This window comes from Trachinotus anak, unplaced genomic scaffold (assembly GCF_046630095.1).
Source record: "Trachinotus anak isolate AG129_WGS33_773 ecotype Australia unplaced genomic scaffold, CSIRO_AGI_Tana_v1 ptg000007l, whole genome shotgun sequence".
In the NCBI taxonomy this organism is placed as follows: domain Eukaryota; kingdom Metazoa; phylum Chordata; class Actinopteri; order Carangiformes; family Carangidae; genus Trachinotus; species Trachinotus anak.
Window position 1 is genome coordinate 25,045,826 of NW_027273858.1, and position 22,952 is coordinate 25,068,777.

Genomic DNA, 22,952 nt, shown 5'->3' on the forward strand with positions numbered 1-22,952 from the left:
TGAGAATTTTCTGTAAGTCACTACTATTACCCCAACTGGAGCATTGACTTGTCTAGTGAATTCAGTAAGTGCTTCTTGTTGGGGCATTCTTAACTGACAAAATCCACTGAATGCATTGGAAGCCACAATCAAATGAGAATCCAGCTCTGATCACTTCAAATGGAGACACTGATGATTTTTTTGGTTCATAAGTGCTTCTCTTTGGGGTTGTCCTGGTTGTGAGTTCTTCAGCTCTTCTACAGACTACCAGCTTGCATAACATTCACATGACAAAGTACATCAATTTGACACCAGCATTACCCTAACACAAGCACAGACTTGAGTCATGAAAGCAGTAAGTGCTATTTGTTGGGGCAGTGTTGCTGATTTCAGAGACCCCTGTTTGCTTCCACAAATTCATTTGGACAACCATTCTAGAACATTATGCTTTTGGAAGTAAAACATTTTGAGAATTTTCTGTAAGTCACTACTATTACCCTGACTAGAGCATTGACATGTCTGTTGAACTCAGTAAGTGCTACTTGTTGGGGCAGTCTTAACTGACAAAATCCACCGAATGCATCGGAAGCCACAGTTGAATGAGAATCCAGCTCTGATCACCTCAAATGGAGACACTGATGATTATTTTGTTCACAAGTGCTTCTCTTTGGGGTTGTCCTGGTTGTAAGTTCTTCAGCTCTTCTACAGACTACCAGTATGCATAACATTCACATGACAAAGTACATCAATTTGACACCAGCATTACCCTAACACAAGCACAGACTTGAGTCATGAAAGCAGTAAGTGCTATTTGTTGGGGTAGTGTTGCTGATTTCAGAGACCCCTGTTTGCTTCCACAAATTCATTTGGATAAGCATTCTAGAACATTATGCTTTTGGAAGTAAAACATTTTGAGAATTTTCTGTAAGTCACTACTATTACCCTGACTAGAGCATTGACTTGTCTGTTGAAATTAGTAAGTGCTACTTGTTGGGGCAGTCTTAACTGACAAAATCCACTGAATGCATCGGAAGCCACAGTTGAATGAGAATCCAGCTCTGATCACTTCAAATGGAGACACTGATGATTTTTTTGGTTCATAAGTGCTTCTCTTTGGGGTTGTCCTGGTTGTGAGTTCTTCAGCTCTTCTACAGACTACCAGCTTGCATAACATTCACATGACAAAGTACATCAATTTGACACCAGCATTACCCTAACACAAGCACAGACTTGAGTCATGAAAGCAGTAAGTGCTATTTGTTGGGGTAGTGTTGCTGATTTCAGAGACCCCTGTTTGCTTCCACAAATTCATTTGGACAACCATTCTAGAACATTATGCTTTTGGAAGTAAAACATTTTGAGAATTTTCTGTAAGTCACTACTATTACCCTGACTAGAGCATTGACATGTCTGTTGAACTTAGTAAGTGCTACTTGTTGGGGCAGTCTTAACTGACAAAATCCACTGAATGCATCGGAAGCCACAGTTGAATGAGAATCCAGCTCTGATCACCTCAAATGGAGACACTGATGATTATTTTGTTCACAAGTGCTTCTCTTTGGGGTTGTCCTGGTTGTAAGTTCTTCAGATCTTCTACAGACTACCAGTATAAATAACATTCACATGACAAAGTACATCAATTTGACACCAGCATTACCCTAACACAAGCACAGACTTGAGTCATGAAAGCAGTAAGTGCTATTTGTTGGGGTAGTGTTGCTGACCTCAGAAGTCCCTCTTTCCCCTCAAAGAATCTATCTACCATCCACTGAATGCATTGGAAGACACAATGGAATGAGAATCCAGCTCTGACCTCTGGAACTTTAGGTTTGTGTAATGAAGGTGAATTTCAAAACCTCAGTATGACACTCAACTTTACACACATCCCTTGGAAAGAACAGAGGAAAGTGCTATGCAGGTGGTGTGTTGTTTAGTGTTACCTATTTCCTACACGTAACTCTTCTTTGGTTCATTGTTTTTATAGCTATGCAATGATACCCAATGTTGCATTTCTTTGAATTGTTTTGAGATACTGAATTGTTTTGAGCTGTAACTGCAGAATATCATGTGGCAGTTAGTTGAATAATGGAAATTCATTGGAGTCCAACTGTCCTCTCATCAACTGCTAATGGTGCTCATGAATTTGAGATGATCGTTGTCTGTTCATCAAGTACAAAATGTGTGATTAGTTGCCAACCATTATCAAGACCGTTGAAACTTCCTGAAAAAGAAGGTGGAGTGAGGTGGGAGTGGCTTCAGTCAAATTTAAGAAGGGAACATTTCTGAAAGAATATCCACTGCAACAGAGACACAACACGAAGTTGCCACAAATAATCATCTGGACCATAGTAAAGGTACAATTCTAATTAAAACATTAAGAGACTGCCAGTTTACATAGTGCATTATTTTCTCACCAGCATTACCCTAATATACATAACATTCACATGACAAAGTACATCAATTTGACACCAGCATTACTCTAACACAAGCACAGACTTGAGTTATGAAAGCAGTAAGTGCTATTTGTTGGGGTAGTGTTGCTGACCTCAGAAGTCCCTCTTTCCCCTCAAAGAATTTATCAGGACAGCCATTCAAGAAAATGGTTGAAGGAAACATTTTGAGAATTTTCTGTAAGTCACTACTATTACCCCAACTGGAGCATTGACTTGTCTAGTGAATTCAGTAAGTGCTTCTTGTTGGGGCATTCTTAACTGACAAAATCCACTGAATGCATTGGAAGCCACAATCAAATGAGAATCTAGCTCTGATCACTTCAAATGGAGACACTGATGATTTTTTTGGTTCATAAGTGCTTCTCTTTGGGGTTGTCCTGGTTGTGAGTTCTTCAGCTCTTCTACAGACTACCAGCTTGCATAACATTCACATGACAAAGTACATCAATTTGACACCAGCATTACCCTAACACAAGCACAGACTTGAGTCATGAAAGCAGTAAGTGCTATTTGTTGGGGTAGTGTTGCTGATTTCAGAGACCCCTGTTTGCTTCCACAAATTCATTTGGACAACCATTCTAGAACATTATGCTTTTGGAAGTAAAACATTTTGAGAATTTTCTGTAAGTCACTACTATTACCCTGACTAGAGCATTGACATGTCTGTTGAACTTAGTAAGTGCTACTTGTTGGGGCAGTCTTAACTGACAAAATCCACTGAATGCATCGGAAGCCACAGTTGAATGAGAATCCAGCTCTGATCACCTCAAATGGAGACACTGATGATTATTTTGTTCACAAGTGCTTCTCTTTGGGGTTGTCCTGGTTGTAAGTTCTTCAGCTCTTCTACAGACTACCAGCTTGCATAACATTCACATGACAAAGTACATCAATTTGACACCAGCATTACCCTAACACAAGCACAGACTTGAGTCATGAAAGCAGTAAGTGCTATTTGTTGGGGCAGTGTTGCTGATTTCAGAGACCCCTGTTTGCTTCCACAAATTCATTTGGACAACCATTCTAGAACATTATGCTTTTGGAAGTAAAACATTTTGAGAATTTTCTGTAAGTCACTACTATTACCCTGACTAGAGCATTGACATGTCTGTTGAACTCAGTAAGTGCTACTTGTTGGGGCAGTCTTAACTGACAAAATCCACTGAATGCATCGGAAGCCACAGTTGAATGAGAATCCAGCTCTGATCACCTCAAATGGAGACACTGATGATTATTTTGTTCACAAGTGCTTCTCTTTGGGGTTGTCCTGGTTGTAAGTTCTTCAGCTCTTCTACAGACTACCAGTATGCATAACATTCACATGACAAAGTACATCAATTTGACACCAGCATTACCCTAACACAAGCACAGACTTGAGTCATGAAAGCAGTAAGTGCTATTTGTTGGGGTAGTGTTGCTGATTTCAGAGACCCCTGTTTGCTTCCACAAATTCATTTGGATAAGCATTCTAGAACATTATGCTTTTGGAAGTAAAACATTTTGAGAATTTTCTGTAAGTCACTACTATTACCCTGACTAGAGCATTGACTTGTCTGTTGAAATTAGTAAGTGCTACTTGTTGGGGCAGTCTTAACTGACAAAATCCACTGAATGCATCGGAAGCCACAGTTGAATGAGAATCCAGCTCTGATCACTTCAAATGGAGACACTGATGATTTTTTTGGTTCATAAGTGCTTCTCTTTGGGGTTGTCCTGGTTGTGAGTTCTTCAGCTCTTCTACAGACTACCAGCTTGCATAACATTCACATGACAAAGTACATCAATTTGACACCAGCATTACCCTAACACAAGCACAGACTTGAGTCATGAAAGCAGTAAGTGCTATTTGTTGGGGTAGTGTTGCTGATTTCAGAGACCCCTGTTTGCTTCCACAAATTCATTTGGACAACCATTCTAGAACATTATGCTTTTGGAAGTAAAACATTTTGAGAATTTTCTGTAAGTCACTACTATTACCCTGACTAGAGCATTGACATGTCTGTTGAACTTAGTAAGTGCTACTTGTTGGGGCAGTCTTAACTGACAAAATCCACTGAATGCATCGGAAGCCACAGTTGAATGAGAATCCAGCTCTGATCACCTCAAATGGAGACACTGATGATTATTTTGTTCACAAGTGCTTCTCTTTGGGGTTGTCCTGGTTGTAAGTTCTTCAGATCTTCTACAGACTACCAGTATAAATAACATTCACATGACAAAGTACATCAATTTGACACCAGCATTACCCTAACACAAGCACAGACTTGAGTCATGAAAGCAGTAAGTGCTATTTGTTGGGGTAGTGTTGCTGACCTCAGAAGTCCCTCTTTCCCCTCAAAGAATCTATCTACCATCCACTGAATGCATTGGAAGACACAATGGAATGAGAATCCAGCTCTGACCTCTGGAACTTTAGGTTTGTGTAATGAAGGTGAATTTCAAAACCTCAGTATGACACTCAACTTTACACACATCCCTTGGAAAGAACAGAGGAAAGTGCTATGCAGGTGGTGTGTTGTTTAGTGTTACCTATTTCCTACACGTAGCTCTTCTTTGGTTCATTGTTTTTATAGCTATGCAATGATACCCAATGTTGCATTTCTTTGAATTGTTTTGAGATACTGAATTGTTTTGAGCTGTAACTGCAGAATATCATGTGGCAGTTAGTTGAATAATGGAAATTCATTGGAGTCCAACTGTCCTCTCATCAACTGCTAATGGTGCTCATGAATTTGAGATGATCGTTGTCTGTTCATCAAGTACAAAATGTGTGATTAGTTGCCAACCATTATCAAGACCGTTGAAACTTCCTGAAAAAGAAGGTGGGGTGAGGTGGGAGTGGCTTCAGTCAAATTTAAGAAGGGAACATTTCTGAAAGAATATCCACTGCAACAGAGACACAACACGAAGATGCCACAAATAATCATCTGGAACATAGCAAAGGTACAATTCTAATTAAAACATTAAGAGACTGCCAGTTTACATAGTGCATTATTTTCTCACCAGCATTACCCTAATATACATAACATTCACATGACAAAGTACATCAATTTGACACCAGCATTACTCTAACACAAGCACAGACTTGAGTTATGAAAGCAGTAAGTGCTATTTGTTGGGGTAGTGTTGCTGATTTCAGAGACCCCTGTTTGCTTCCACAAATTCATTTGGATAAGCATTCTAGAACATTATGCTTTTGGAAGTAAAACTTTTTGAGAATTGTCTATAAGTTGCTACTATTACCCCAACTATAGCATTCACTTGTCTGTTGAACTCAGTAAGTGCTTCTTGTTGGGGCAGTCTTAACTGACAAAATCCACTGAATGCATCGGAAGCCACAGTTGAATGAGAATCCAGCTCTGATCACTTCAAATGGAGACACTGATGATTTTTTTGGTTCATAAGTGCTTCTCTTTGGGGTTGTCCTGGTTGTGAGTTCTTCAGCTCTTCTACAGACTACCAGCTTGCATAACATTCACATGACAAAGTACATCAATTTGACACCAGCATTACCCTAACACAAGCACAGACTTGAGTCATGAAAGCAGTAAGTGCTATTTGTTGGGGTAGTGTTGCTGATTTCAGAGACCCCTGTTTGCTTCCACAAATTCATTTGGATAAGCATTCTAGAACATTATGCTTTTGGAAGTAAAACATTTTGAGAATTTTCTGTAAGTCACTACTATTACCCTGACTAGAGCATTGACTTGTCTGTTGAAATTAGTAAGTGCTACTTGTTGGGGCAGTCTTAACTGACAAAATCCACTGAATGCATCGGAAGCCACAGTTGAATGAGAATCCAGCTCTGATCACTTCAAATGGAGACACTGATGATTTTTTTGGTTCATAAGTGCTTCTCTTTGGGGTTGTCCTGGTTGTGAGTTCTTCAGCTCTTCTACAGACTACCAGCTTGCATAACATTCACATGACAAAGTACATCAATTTGACACCAGCATTACCCTAACACAAGCACAGACTTGAGTCATGAAAGCAGTAAGTGCTATTTGTTGGGGTAGTGTTGCTGATTTCAGAGACCCCTGTTTGCTTCCACAAATTCATTTGGATAAGCATTCTAGAACATTATGCTTTTGGAAGTAAAACATTTTGAGAATTTTCTGTAAGTCACTACTATTACCCTGACTAGAGCATTGACTTGTCTGTTGAAATTAGTAAGTGCTACTTGTTGGGGCAGTCTTAACTGACAAAATCCACTGAATGCATCGGAAGCCACAGTTGAATGAGAATCCAGCTCTGATCACTTCAAATGGAGACACTGATGATTTTTTTGGTTCATAAGTGCTTCTCTTTGGGGTTGTCCTGGTTGTGAGTTCTTCAGCTCTTCTACAGACTACCAGCTTGCATAACATTCACATGACAAAGTACATCAATTTGACACCAGCATTACCCTAACACAAGCACAGACTTGAGTCATGAAAGCAGTAAGTGCTATTTGTTGGGGTAGTGTTGCTGATTTCAGAGACCCCTGTTTGCTTCCACAAATTCATTTGGACAACCATTCTAGAACATTATGCTTTTGGAAGTAAAACATTTTGAGAATTTTCTGTAAGTCACTACTATTACCCCGTCTAGAGCATTGACATGTCTGTTGAACTTAGTAAGTGCTACTTGTTGGGGCAGTCTTAACTGACAAAATCCACTGAATGCATCGGAAGCCACAGTTGAATGAGAATCCAGCTCTGATCACCTCAAATGGAGACACTGATGATTATTTTGTTCACAAGTGCTTCTCTTTGGGGTTGTCCTGGTTGTAAGTTCTTCAGATCTTCTACAGACTACCAGTATAAATAACATTCACATGACAAAGTACATCAATTTGACACCAGCATTACCCTAACACAAGCACAGACTTGAGTCATGAAAGCAGTAAGTGCTATTTGTTGGGGTAGTGTTGCTGACCTCAGAAGTCCCTCTTTCCCCTCAAAGAATCTATCTACCATCCACTGAATGCATTGGAAGACACAATGGAATGAGAATCCAGCTCTGACCTCTGGAACTTTAGGTTTGTGTAATGAAGGTGAATTTCAAAACCTCAGTATGACACTCAACTTTACACACATCCCTTGGAAAGAACAGAGGAAAGTGCTATGCAGGTGGTGTGTTGTTTAGTGTTACCTATTTCCTACACGTAGCTCTTCTTTGGTTCATTGTTTTTATAGCTATGCAATGATACCCAATGTTGCATTTCTTTGAATTGTTTTGAGATACTGAATTGTTTTGAGCTGTAACTGCAGAATATCATGTGGCAGTTAGTTGAATAATGGAAATTCATTGGAGTCCAACTGTCCTCTCATCAACTGCTAATGGTGCTCATGAATTTGAGATGATCGTTGTCTGTTCATCAAGTACAAAATGTGTGATTAGTTGCCAACCATTATCAAGACCGTTGAAACTTCCTGAAAAAGAAGGTGGAGTGAGGTGGGAGTGGCTTCAGTCAAATTTAAGAAGGGAACATTTCTGAAAGAATATCCACTGCAGCAGAGACACAACACGAAGTTGCCACAAATAATCATCTGGACCATAGCAAAGGTACAATTCTAATTAAAACATTAAGAGACTGCCAGTTTACATAGTGCATTATTTTCTCACCAGCATTACCCTAATATACATAACATTCACATGACAAAGTACATCAATTTGACACCAGCATTACTCTAACACAAGCACAGACTTGAGTTATGAAAGCAGTAAGTGCTATTTGTTGGGGTAGTGTTGCTGACCTCAGAAGTCCCTCTTTCCCCTCAAAGAATTTATCAGGACAGCCATTCAAGAAAATGGTTGAAGAAAACATTTTGAGAATTTTCTGTAAGTCACTACTATTACCCCAACTGGAGCATTGACTTGTCTAGTGAATTCAGTAAGTGCTTCTTGTTGGGGCATTCTTAACTGACAAAATCCACTGAATGCATTGGAAGCCACAATCAAATGAGAATCCAGCTCTGATCACTTCAAATGGAGACACTGATGATTTTTTTGGTTCATAAGTGCTTCTCTTTGGGGTTGTCCTGGTTGTGAGTTCTTCAGCTCTTCTACAGACTACCAGCTTGCATAACATTCACATGACAAAGTACATCAATTTGACACCAGCATTACCCTAACACAAGCACAGACTTGAGTCATGAAAGCAGTAAGTGCTATTTGTTGGGGCAGTGTTGCTGATTTCAGAGACCCCTGTTTGCTTCCACAAATTCATTTGGACAACCATTCTAGAACATTATGCTTTTGGAAGTAAAACATTTTGAGAATTTTCTGTAAGTCACTACTATTACCCTGACTAGAGCATTGACATGTCTGTTGAACTCAGTAAGTGCTACTTGTTGGGGCAGTCTTAACTGACAAAATCCACCGAATGCATCGGAAGCCACAGTTGAATGAGAATCCAGCTCTGATCACCTCAAATGGAGACACTGATGATTATTTTGTTCACAAGTGCTTCTCTTTGGGGTTGTCCTGGTTGTAAGTTCTTCAGCTCTTCTACAGACTACCAGTATGCATAACATTCACATGACAAAGTACATCAATTTGACACCAGCATTACCCTAACACAAGCACAGACTTGAGTCATGAAAGCAGTAAGTGCTATTTGTTGGGGTAGTGTTGCTGATTTCAGAGACCCCTGTTTGCTTCCACAAATTCATTTGGATAAGCATTCTAGAACATTATGCTTTTGGAAGTAAAACATTTTGAGAATTTTCTGTAAGTCACTACTATTACCCTGACTAGAGCATTGACTTGTCTGTTGAAATTAGTAAGTGCTACTTGTTGGGGCAGTCTTAACTGACAAAATCCACTGAATGCATCGGAAGCCACAGTTGAATGAGAATCCAGCTCTGATCACTTCAAATGGAGACACTGATGATTTTTTTGGTTCATAAGTGCTTCTCTTTGGGGTTGTCCTGGTTGTGAGTTCTTCAGCTCTTCTACAGACTACCAGCTTGCATAACATTCACATGACAAAGTACATCAATTTGACACCAGCATTACCCTAACACAAGCACAGACTTGAGTCATGAAAGCAGTAAGTGCTATTTGTTGGGGTAGTGTTGCTGATTTCAGAGACCCCTGTTTGCTTCCACAAATTCATTTGGACAACCATTCTAGAACATTATGCTTTTGGAAGTAAAACATTTTGAGAATTTTCTGTAAGTCACTACTATTACCCTGACTAGAGCATTGACATGTCTGTTGAACTTAGTAAGTGCTACTTGTTGGGGCAGTCTTAACTGACAAAATCCACTGAATGCATCGGAAGCCACAGTTGAATGAGAATCCAGCTCTGATCACCTCAAATGGAGACACTGATGATTATTTTGTTCACAAGTGCTTCTCTTTGGGGTTGTCCTGGTTGTAAGTTCTTCAGATCTTCTACAGACTACCAGTATAAATAACATTCACATGACAAAGTACATCAATTTGACACCAGCATTACCCTAACACAAGCACAGACTTGAGTCATGAAAGCAGTAAGTGCTATTTGTTGGGGTAGTGTTGCTGACCTCAGAAGTCCCTCTTTCCCCTCAAAGAATCTATCTACCATCCACTGAATGCATTGGAAGACACAATGGAATGAGAATCCAGCTCTGACCTCTGGAACTTTAGGTTTGTGTAATGAAGGTGAATTTCAAAACCTCAGTATGACACTCAACTTTACACACATCCCTTGGAAAGAACAGAGGAAAGTGCTATGCAGGTGGTGTGTTGTTTAGTGTTACCTATTTCCTACACGTAACTCTTCTTTGGTTCATTGTTTTTATAGCTATGCAATGATACCCAATGTTGCATTTCTTTGAATTGTTTTGAGATACTGAATTGTTTTGAGCTGTAACTGCAGAATATCATGTGGCAGTTAGTTGAATAATGGAAATTCATTGGAGTCCAACTGTCCTCTCATCAACTGCTAATGGTGCTCATGAATTTGAGATGATCGTTGTCTGTTCATCAAGTACAAAATGTGTGATTAGTTGCCAACCATTATCAAGACCGTTGAAACTTCCTGAAAAAGAAGGTGGAGTGAGGTGGGAGTGGCTTCAGTCAAATTTAAGAAGGGAACATTTCTGAAAGAATATCCACTGCAACAGAGACACAACACGAAGTTGCCACAAATAATCTTCTGGACCATAGTAAAGGTACAATTCTAATTAAAACATTAAGAGACTGCCAGTTTACATAGTGCATTATTTTCTCACCAGCATTACCCTAATATACATAACATTCACATGACAAAGTACATCAATTTGACACCAGCATTACTCTAACACAAGCACAGACTTGAGTTATGAAAGCAGTAAGTGCTATTTGTTGGGGTAGTGTTGCTGACCTCAGAAGTCCCTCTTTCCCCTCAAAGAATTTATCAGGACAGCCATTCAAGAAAATGGTTGAAGGAAACATTTTGAGAATTTTCTGTAAGTCACTACTATTACCCCAACTGGAGCATTGACTTGTCTAGTGAATTCAGTAAGTGCTTCTTGTTGGGGCATTCTTAACTGACAAAATCCACTGAATGCATTGGAAGCCACAATCAAATGAGAATCTAGCTCTGATCACTTCAAATGGAGACACTGATGATTTTTTTGGTTCATAAGTGCTTCTCTTTGGGGTTGTCCTGGTTGTGAGTTCTTCAGCTCTTCTACAGACTACCAGCTTGCATAACATTCACATGACAAAGTACATCAATTTGACACCAGCATTACCCTAACACAAGCACAGACTTGAGTCATGAAAGCAGTAAGTGCTATTTGTTGGGGTAGTGTTGCTGATTTCAGAGACCCCTGTTTGCTTCCACAAATTCATTTGGACAACCATTCTAGAACATTATGCTTTTGGAAGTAAAACATTTTGAGAATTTTCTGTAAGTCACTACTATTACCCTGACTAGAGCATTGACATGTCTGTTGAACTTAGTAAGTGCTACTTGTTGGGGCAGTCTTAACTGACAAAATCCACTGAATGCATCGGAAGCCACAGTTGAATGAGAATCCAGCTCTGATCACCTCAAATGGAGACACTGATGATTATTTTGTTCACAAGTGCTTCTCTTTGGGGTTGTCCTGGTTGTAAGTTCTTCAGCTCTTCTACAGACTACCAGCTTGCATAACATTCACATGACAAAGTACATCAATTTGACACCAGCATTACCCTAACACAAGCACAGACTTGAGTCATGAAAGCAGTAAGTGCTATTTGTTGGGGCAGTGTTGCTGATTTCAGAGACCCCTGTTTGCTTCCACAAATTCATTTGGACAACCATTCTAGAACATTATGCTTTTGGAAGTAAAACATTTTGAGAATTTTCTGTAAGTCACTACTATTACCCTGACTAGAGCATTGACATGTCTGTTGAACTCAGTAAGTGCTACTTGTTGGGGCAGTCTTAACTGACAAAATCCACTGAATGCATCGGAAGCCACAGTTGAATGAGAATCCAGCTCTGATCACCTCAAATGGAGACACTGATGATTATTTTGTTCACAAGTGCTTCTCTTTGGGGTTGTCCTGGTTGTAAGTTCTTCAGCTCTTCTACAGACTACCAGTATGCATAACATTCACATGACAAAGTACATCAATTTGACACCAGCATTACCCTAACACAAGCACAGACTTGAGTCATGAAAGCAGTAAGTGCTATTTGTTGGGGTAGTGTTGCTGATTTCAGAGACCCCTGTTTGCTTCCACAAATTCATTTGGATAAGCATTCTAGAACATTATGCTTTTGGAAGTAAAACATTTTGAGAATTTTCTGTAAGTCACTACTATTACCCTGACTAGAGCATTGACTTGTCTGTTGAAATTAGTAAGTGCTACTTGTTGGGGCAGTCTTAACTGACAAAATCCACTGAATGCATCGGAAGCCACAGTTGAATGAGAATCCAGCTCTGATCACTTCAAATGGAGACACTGATGATTTTTTTGGTTCATAAGTGCTTCTCTTTGGGGTTGTCCTGGTTGTGAGTTCTTCAGCTCTTCTACAGACTACCAGCTTGCATAACATTCACATGACAAAGTACATCAATTTGACACCAGCATTACCCTAACACAAGCACAGACTTGAGTCATGAAAGCAGTAAGTGCTATTTGTTGGGGTAGTGTTGCTGATTTCAGAGACCCCTGTTTGCTTCCACAAATTCATTTGGACAACCATTCTAGAACATTATGCTTTTGGAAGTAAAACATTTTGAGAATTTTCTGTAAGTCACTACTATTACCCTGACTAGAGCATTGACATGTCTGTTGAACTTAGTAAGTGCTACTTGTTGGGGCAGTCTTAACTGACAAAATCCACTGAATGCATCGGAAGCCACAGTTGAATGAGAATCCAGCTCTGATCACCTCAAATGGAGACACTGATGATTATTTTGTTCACAAGTGCTTCTCTTTGGGGTTGTCCTGGTTGTAAGTTCTTCAGATCTTCTACAGACTACCAGTATAAATAACATTCACATGACAAAGTACATCAATTTGACACCAGCATTACCCTAACACAAGCACAGACTTGAGTCATGAAAGCAGTAAGTGCTATTTGTTGGGGTAGTGTTGCTGACCTCAGAAGTCCCTCTTTCCCCTCAAAGAATCTATCTACCATCCACTGAATGCATTGGAAGACACAATGGAATGAGAATCCAGCTCTGACCTCTGGAACTTTAGGTTTGTGTAATGAAGGTGAATTTCAAAACCTCAGTATGACACTCAACTTTACACACATCCCTTGGAAAGAACAGAGGAAAGTGCTATGCAGGTGGTGTGTTGTTTAGTGTTACCTATTTCCTACACGTAGCTCTTCTTTGGTTCATTGTTTTTATAGCTATGCAATGATACCCAATGTTGCATTTCTTTGAATTGTTTTGAGATACTGAATTGTTTTGAGCTGTAACTGCAGAATATCATGTGGCAGTTAGTTGAATAATGGAAATTCATTGGAGTCCAACTGTCCTCTCATCAACTGCTAATGGTGCTCATGAATTTGAGATGATCGTTGTCTGTTCATCAAGTACAAAATGTGTGATTAGTTGCCAACCATTATCAAGACCGTTGAAACTTCCTGAAAAAGAAGGTGGGGTGAGGTGGGAGTGGCTTCAGTCAAATTTAAGAAGGGAACATTTCTGAAAGAATATCCACTGCAACAGAGACACAACACGAAGATGCCACAAATAATCATCTGGAACATAGCAAAGGTACAATTCTAATTAAAACATTAAGAGACTGCCAGTTTACATAGTGCATTATTTTCTCACCAGCATTACCCTAATATACATAACATTCACATGACAAAGTACATCAATTTGACACCAGCATTACTCTAACACAAGCACAGACTTGAGTTATGAAAGCAGTAAGTGCTATTTGTTGGGGTAGTGTTGCTGATTTCAGAGACCCCTGTTTGCTTCCACAAATTCATTTGGATAAGCATTCTAGAACATTATGCTTTTGGAAGTAAAACTTTTTGAGAATTGTCTATAAGTTGCTACTATTACCCCAACTATAGCATTCACTTGTCTGTTGAACTCAGTAAGTGCTTCTTGTTGGGGCAGTCTTAACTGACAAAATCCACTGAATGCATCGGAAGCCACAGTTGAATGAGAATCCAGCTCTGATCACTTCAAATGGAGACACTGATGATTTTTTTGGTTCATAAGTGCTTCTCTTTGGGGTTGTCCTGGTTGTGAGTTCTTCAGCTCTTCTACAGACTACCAGCTTGCATAACATTCACATGACAAAGTACATCAATTTGACACCAGCATTACCCTAACACAAGCACAGACTTGAGTCATGAAAGCAGTAAGTGCTATTTGTTGGGGTAGTGTTGCTGATTTCAGAGACCCCTGTTTGCTTCCACAAATTCATTTGGATAAGCATTCTAGAACATTATGCTTTTGGAAGTAAAACATTTTGAGAATTTTCTGTAAGTCACTACTATTACCCTGACTAGAGCATTGACTTGTCTGTTGAAATTAGTAAGTGCTACTTGTTGGGGCAGTCTTAACTGACAAAATCCACTGAATGCATCGGAAGCCACAGTTGAATGAGAATCCAGCTCTGATCACTTCAAATGGAGACACTGATGATTTTTTTGGTTCATAAGTGCTTCTCTTTGGGGTTGTCCTGGTTGTGAGTTCTTCAGCTCTTCTACAGACTACCAGCTTGCATAACATTCACATGACAAAGTACATCAATTTGACACCAGCATTACCCTAACACAAGCACAGACTTGAGTCATGAAAGCAGTAAGTGCTATTTGTTGGGGTAGTGTTGCTGATTTCAGAGACCCCTGTTTGCTTCCACAAATTCATTTGGATAAGCATTCTAGAACATTATGCTTTTGGAAGTAAAACATTTTGAGAATTTTCTGTAAGTCACTACTATTACCCTGACTAGAGCATTGACTTGTCTGTTGAAATTAGTAAGTGCTACTTGTTGGGGCAGTCTTAACTGACAAAATCCACTGAATGCATCGGAAGCCACAGTTGAATGAGAATCCAGCTCTGATCACTTCAAATGGAGACACTGATGATTTTTTTGGTTCATAAGTGCTTCTCTTTGGGGTTGTCCTGGTTGTGAGTTCTTCAGCTCTTCTACAGACTACCAGCTTGCATAACATTCACATGACAAAGTACATCAATTTGACACCAGCATTACCCTAACACAAGCACAGACTTGAGTCATGAAAGCAGTAAGTGCTATTTGTTGGGGTAGTGTTGCTGATTTCAGAGACCCCTGTTTGCTTCCACAAATTCATTTGGACAACCATTCTAGAACATTATGCTTTTGGAAGTAAAACATTTTGAGAATTTTCTGTAAGTCACTACTATTACCCCGTCTAGAGCATTGACATGTCTGTTGAACTTAGTAAGTGCTACTTGTTGGGGCAGTCTTAACTGACAAAATCCACTGAATGCATCGGAAGCCACAGTTGAATGAGAATCCAGCTCTGATCACCTCAAATGGAGACACTGATGATTATTTTGTTCACAAGTGCTTCTCTTTGGGGTTGTCCTGGTTGTAAGTTCTTCAGATCTTCTACAGACTACCAGTATAAATAACATTCACATGACAAAGTACATCAATTTGACACCAGCATTACCCTAACACAAGCACAGACTTGAGTCATGAAAGCAGTAAGTGCTATTTGTTGGGGTAGTGTTGCTGACCTCAGAAGTCCCTCTTTCCCCTCAAAGAATCTATCTACCATCCACTGAATGCATTGGAAGACACAATGGAATGAGAATCCAGCTCTGACCTCTGGAACTTTAGGTTTGTGTAATGAAGGTGAATTTCAAAACCTCAGTATGACACTCAACTTTACACACATCCCTTGGAAAGAACAGAGGAAAGTGCTATGCAGGTGGTGTGTTGTTTAGTGTTACCTATTTCCTACACGTAGCTCTTCTTTGGTTCATTGTTTTTATAGCTATGCAATGATACCCAATGTTGCATTTCTTTGAATTGTTTTGAGATACTGAATTGTTTTGAGCTGTAACTGCAGAATATCATGTGGCAGTTAGTTGAATAATGGAAATTCATTGGAGTCCAACTGTCCTCTCATCAACTGCTAATGGTGCTCATGAATTTGAGATGATCGTTGTCTGTTCATCAAGTACAAAATGTGTGATTAGTTGCCAACCATTATCAAGACCGTTGAAACTTCCTGAAAAAGAAGGTGGAGTGAGGTGGGAGTGGCTTCAGTCAAATTTAAGAAGGGAACATTTCTGAAAGAATATCCACTGCAGCAGAGACACAACACGAAGTTGCCACAAATAATCATCTGGACCATAGCAAAGGTACAATTCTAATTAAAACATTAAGAGACTGCCAGTTTACATAGTGCATTATTTTCTCACCAGCATTACCCTAATATACATAACATTCACATGACAAAGTACATCAATTTGACACCAGCATTACTCTAACACAAGCACAGACTTGAGTTATGAAAGCAGTAAGTGCTATTTGTTGGGGTAGTGTTGCTGACCTCAGAAGTCCCTCTTTCCCCTCAAAGAATTTATCAGGACAGCCATTCAAGAAAATGGTTGAAGAAAACATTTTGAGAATTTTCTGTAAGTCACTACTATTACCCCAACTGGAGCATTGACTTGTCTAGTGAATTCAGTAAGTGCTTCTTGTTGGGGCATTCTTAACTGACAAAATCCACTGAATGCATTGGAAGCCACAATCAAATGAGAATCCAGCTCTGATCACTTCAAATGGAGACACTGATGATTTTTTTGGTTCATAAGTGCTTCTCTTTGGGGTTGTCCTGGTTGTGAGTTCTTCAGCTCTTCTACAGACTACCAGCTTGCATAACATTCACATGACAAAGTACATCAATTTGACACCAGCATTACCCTAACACAAGCACAGACTTGAGTCATGAAAGCAGTAAGTGCTATTTGTTGGGGTAGTGTTGCTGATTTCAGAGACCCCTGTTTGCTTCCACAAATTCATTTGGATAAGCATTCTAGAACATTATGCTTTTGGAAGTAAAACATTTTGAGAATTTTCTGTAAGTCACTACTATTACCCTGACTAGAGCATTGACTTGTCTGTTGAAATTAGTAAGTGCTACTTGTTGGGGCAGTCTTAACTGACAAAATCCACTGAATGCATCGGAAGCCACAGTTGAATGAGAATCCAGCTCTGATCACTTCAAATGGAGACACTGATGATTTTTTTGGTTCATAAGTGCTTCTCTTTGGGGTTGTCCTGGTTGTGAGTTCTTCAGCTCTTCTACAGACTACCAGCTTGCATAACATTCACATGACAAAGTACATCAATTTGACACCAGCATTACCCTAACACAAGCACAGACTTGAGTCATGAAAGCAGTAAGTGCTATTTGTTGGGGTAGTGTTGCTGATTTCAGAGACCCCTGTTTGCTTCCACAAATTCATTTGGACAACCATTCTAGAACATTATGCTTTTGGAAGTAAAACATTTTGAGAATTTTCTGTAAGTCACTACTATTACCCCGTCTAGAGCATTGACATGTCTGTTGAACTTAGTAAGTGCTACTTGTTGGGGCAGTCTTAACTGACAAAATCCACTGAATGCATCGGAAGCCACAGTTGAATGAGAATCCAGCTCTGATCACCTCAAATGGAGACACTGATGATTATTTTGTTCACAAGTGCTTCTCTTTGGGGTTGTCCTGGTTGTAAGTTCTTCAGATCTTCTACAGACTACCAGTATAAATAACATTCACATGACAAAGTACATCAATTTGACACCAGCATTACCCTAACACAAGCACAGACTTGAGTCATGAAAGCAGTAAGTGCTATTTGTTGGGGTAGTGTTGCTGACCTCAGAAGTCCCTCTTTCCCCTCAAAGAATCTATCTACCATCCACTGAATGCATTGGAAGACACAATGGAATGAGAATCCAGCTCTGACCTCTGGAACTTTAGGTTTGTGTAATGAAGGTGAATTTCAAAACCTCAGTATGACACTCAACTTTACACACATCCCTTGGAAAGAACAGAGGAAAGTGCTATGCAGGTGGTGTGTTGTTTAGTGTTACCTATTTCCTACACGTAGCTCTTCTTTGGTTCATTGTTTTTATAGCTATGCAATGATACCCAATGTTGCATTTCTTTGAATTGTTTTGAGATACTGAATTGTTTTGAGCTGTAACTGCAGAATATCATGTGGCAGTTAGTTGAATAATGGAAATTCATTGGAGTCCAACTGTCCTCTCATCAACTGCTAATGGTGCTCATGAATTTGAGATGATCGTTGTCTGTTCATCAAGTACAAAATGTGTGATTAGTTGCCAACCATTATCAAGACCGTTGAAACTTCCTGAAAAAGAAGGTGGAGTGAGGTGGGAGTGGCTTCAGTCAAATTTAAGAAGGGAACATTTCTGAAAGAATATCCACTGCAGCAGAGACACAACACGAAGTTGCCACAAATAATCATCTGGACCATAGCAAAGGTACAATTCTAATTAAAACATTAAGAGACTGCCAGTTTACATAGTGCATTATTTTCTCACCAGCATTACCCTAATATACATAACATTCACATGACAAAGTACATCAATTTGACACCAGCATTACTCTAACACAAGCACAGACTTGAGTTATGAAAGCAGTAAGTGCTATTTGTTGGGGTAGTGTTGCTGACCTCAGAAGTCCCTCTTTCCCCTCAAAGAATTTATCAGGACAGCCATTCAAGAAAATGGTTGAAGAAAACATTTTGAGAATTTTCTGTAAGTCACTACTATTACCCCAACTGGAGCATTGACTTGTCTAGTGAATTCAGTAAGTGCTTCTTGTTGGGGCATTCTTAACTGACAAAATCCACTGAATGCATTGGAAGCCACAATCAAATGAGAATCCAGCTCTGATCACTTCAAATGGAGACACTGATGATTTTTTTGGTTCATAAGTGCTTCTCTTTGGGGTTGTCCTGGTTGTGAGTTCTTCAGCTCTTCTACAGACTACCAGCTTGCATAACATTCACATGACAAAGTACATCAATTTGACACCAGCATTACCCTAACACAAGCACAGACTTGAGTCATGAAAGCAGTAAGTGCTATTTGTTGGGGTAGTGTTGCTGACCTCAGAAGTCCCTCTTTCCCCTCAAAGAATCTATCTACCATCCACTGAATGCATTGGAAGACACAATGGAATGAGAATCCAGCTCTGACCTCTGGAACTTTAGGTTTGTGTAATGAAGGTGAATTTCAAAACCTCAGTATGACACTCAACTTTACACACATCCCTTGGAAAGAACAGAGGAAAGTGCTATGCAGGTGGTGTGTTGTTTAGTGTTACCTATTTCCTACACGTAGCTCTTCTTTGGTTCATTGTTTTTATAGCTATGCAATGATACCCAATGTTGCATTTCTTTGAATTGTTTTGAGATACTGAATTGTTTTGAGCTGTAACTGCAGAATATCATGTGGCAGTTAGTTGAATAATGGAAATTCATTGGAGTCCAACTGTCCTCTCATCAACTGCTAATGGTGCTCATGAATTTGAGATGATCGTTGTCTGTTCAAGTACAAAATGTGTGATTAGTTGCCAACCATTATCAAGACCGTTGAAACTTCCTGAAAAAGAAGGTGGAGTGAGGTGGGAGTGGCTTCAATCAAATTTAAGAAGGGAACATTTCTGAAAGAATATCCACTGCAACAGAGACACAACACGAAGATGCCACAAATAATCATCTGGACCATAGCAAAGGTACAATTCTAATTAAAACATTAAGAGACTGCCAGTTTACATAGTGCATTATTTTCTCACCAGCATTACCCTAATATACATAACATTCACATGACAAAGTACATCAATTTGACACCAGCATTACTCTAACACAAGCACAGACTTGAGTTATGAAAGCAGTAAGTGCTATTTGTTGGGGTAGTGTTGCTGACCTCAGAAGTCCCTCTTTCCCCTCAAAGAATTTATCAGGACAGCCATTCAAGAAAATGGGTGAAGAAAACATTTTGAGAATTTTCTGTAAGTCACTACTATTACCCCAACTGGAGCATTGACTTGTCTAGTGAATTCAGTAAGTGCTTCTTGTTGGGGCATTCTTAACTGACAAAATCCACTGAATGCATTGGAAGCCACAATCAAATGAGAATCCAGCTCTGATCACTTCAAATGGAGACACTGATGATTTTTTTGGTTCCTAAGTGCTTCTCTTTGGGGTTGTCCTGGTTGTGAGTTCTTCAGCACTTCTACAGACTACCAGCTTGCATAACATTCACATGACAAAGTACATCAATTTGACACCAGCATTACCCTAACACAAGCACAGACTTGAGTCATGAAAGCAGTAAGTGCTATTTGTTGGGGTAGTGTTGCTGATTTCAGAGACCCCTGTTTGCTTCCACAAATTCATTTGGATAAGCATTCTAGAACATTATGCTTTTGGAAGTAAAACATTTTGAGAATTGTCTATAAGTCGCTACTATTACCCCAACTATAGCATTCACTTGTCTGTTGAAATTAGTAAGTGCTACTTGTTGGGGCAGTCTTAACTGACAAAATCCACTGAATGCATCGGAAGCCACAGTTGAATGAGAATCCAGCTCTGATCACCTCAAATGGAGACACTGATGATTATTTTGTTCACAAGTGCTTCTCTTTGGGGTTGTCCTGGTTGTAAGTTCTTCAGCTCTTCTACAGACTACCAGCTTGCATAACATTCACATGACAAAGTACATCAATTTGACACCAGCATTACCCTAACACAAGCACAGACTTGAGTCATGAAAGCAGTAAGTGCTATTTGTTGGGGTAGTGTTGCTGACCTCAGAAGTCCCTCTTTCCCCTCAAAGAATCTATCTACCATCCACTGAATGCATTGGAAGACACAATGGAATGAGAATCCAGCTCTGACCTCTGGAACTTTAGGTTTGTGTAATGAAGGTGAATTTCAAAACCTCAGTATGACACTCAACTTTACACACATCCCTTGGAAAGAACAGAGGAAAGTGCTATGCAGGTGGTGTGTTGTTTAGTGTTACCTATTTCCTACACGTAGCTCTTCTTTGGTTCATTGTTTTTATAGCTATGCAATGATACCCAATGTTGCATTTCTTTGAATTGTTTTGAGATACTGAATTGTTTTGAGCTGTAACTGCAGAATATCATGTGGCAGTTAGTTGAATAATGGAAATTCATTGGAGTCCAACTGTCCTCTCATCAACTGCTAATGGTGCTCATGAATTTGAGATGATCGTTGTCTGTTCATCAAGTACAAAATGTGTGATTAGTTGCCAACCATTATCAAGACCGTTGAAACTTCCTGAAAAAGAAGGTGGAGTGAGGTGGGAGTGGCTTCAGTCAAATTTAAGAAGGGAACATTTCTGAAAGAATATCCACTGCAACAGAGACACAACACGAAGATGCCACAAATAATCATCTGGAACATAGCAAAGGTACAATTCTAATTAAAACATTAAGAGACTGCCAGTTTACATAGTGCATTATTTTCTCACCAGCATTACCCTAATATACATAACATTCACATGACAAAGTACATCAATTTGACACCAGCATTACTCTAACACAAGCACAGACTTGAGTTATGAAAGCAGTAAGTGCTATTTGTTGGGGTAGTGTTGCTGATTTCAGAGACCCCTGTTTGCTTCCACAAATTCATTTGGATAAGCATTCTAGAACATTATGCTTTTGGAAGTAAAACTTTTTGAGAATTGTCTATAAGTTGCTACTATTACCCCAACTATAGCATTCACTTGTCTGTTGAACTCAGTAAGTGCTTCTTGTTGGGGCAGTCTTAACTGACAAAATCCACTGAATGCATCGGAAGCCACAGTTGAATGAGAATCCAGCTCTGATCACTTCAAATGGAGACACTGATGATTTTTTTGGTTCATAAGTGCTTCTCTTTGGGGTTGTCCTGGTTGTGAGTTCTTCAGCTCTTCTACAGACTACCAGCTTGCATAACATTCACATGACAAAGTACATCAATTTGACACCAGCATTACCCTAACACAAGCACAGACTTGAGTCATGAAAGCAGTAAGTGCTATTTGTTGGGGTAGTGTTGCTGATTTCAGAGACCCCTGTTTGCTTCCACAAATTCATTTGGACAACCATTCTAGAACATTATGCTTTTGGAAGTAAAACATTTTGAGAATTTTCTGTAAGTCACTACTATTACCCTGACTAGAGCATTGACATGTCTGTTGAACTCAGTAAGTGCTACTTGTTGGGGCAGTCTTAACTGACAAAATCCACTGAATGCATCGGAAGCCACAGTTGAATGAGAATCCAGCTCTGATCACCTCAAATGGAGACACTGATGATTATTTTGTTCACAAGTGCTTCTCTTTGGGGTTGTCCTGGTTGTAAGTTCTTCAGCTCTTCTACAGACTACCAGCTTGCATAACATTCACATGACAAAGTACATCAATTTGACACCAGCATTACCCTAACACAAGCACAGACTTGAGTCATGAAAGCAGTAAGTGCTATTTGTTGGGGTAGTGTTGCTGATTTCAGAGACCCCTGTTTGCTTCCACAAATTCATTTGGACAACCATTCTAGAACATTATGCTTTTGGAAGTAAAACATTTTGAGAATTTTCTGTAAGTCACTACTATTACCCTGACTAGAGCATTGACATGTCTGTTGAACTCAGTAAGTGCTACTTGTTGGGGCAGTCTTAACTGACAAAATCCACTGAATGCATCGGAAGCCACAGTTGAATGAGAATCCAGCTCTGATCACCTCAAATGGAGACACTGATGATTATTTTGTTCACAAGTGCTTCTCTTTGGGGTTGTCCTGGTTGTAAGTTCTTCAGCTCTTCTACAGACTACCAGTATGCATAACATTCACATGACAAAGTACATCAATTTGACACCAGCATTACCCTAACACAAGCACAGACTTGAGTCATGAAAGCAGTAAGTGCTATTTGTTGGGGTAGTGTTGCTGATTTCAGAGACCCCTGTTTGCTTCCACAAATTCATTTGGATAAGCATTCTAGAACATTATGCTTTTGGAAGTAAAACATTTTGAGAATT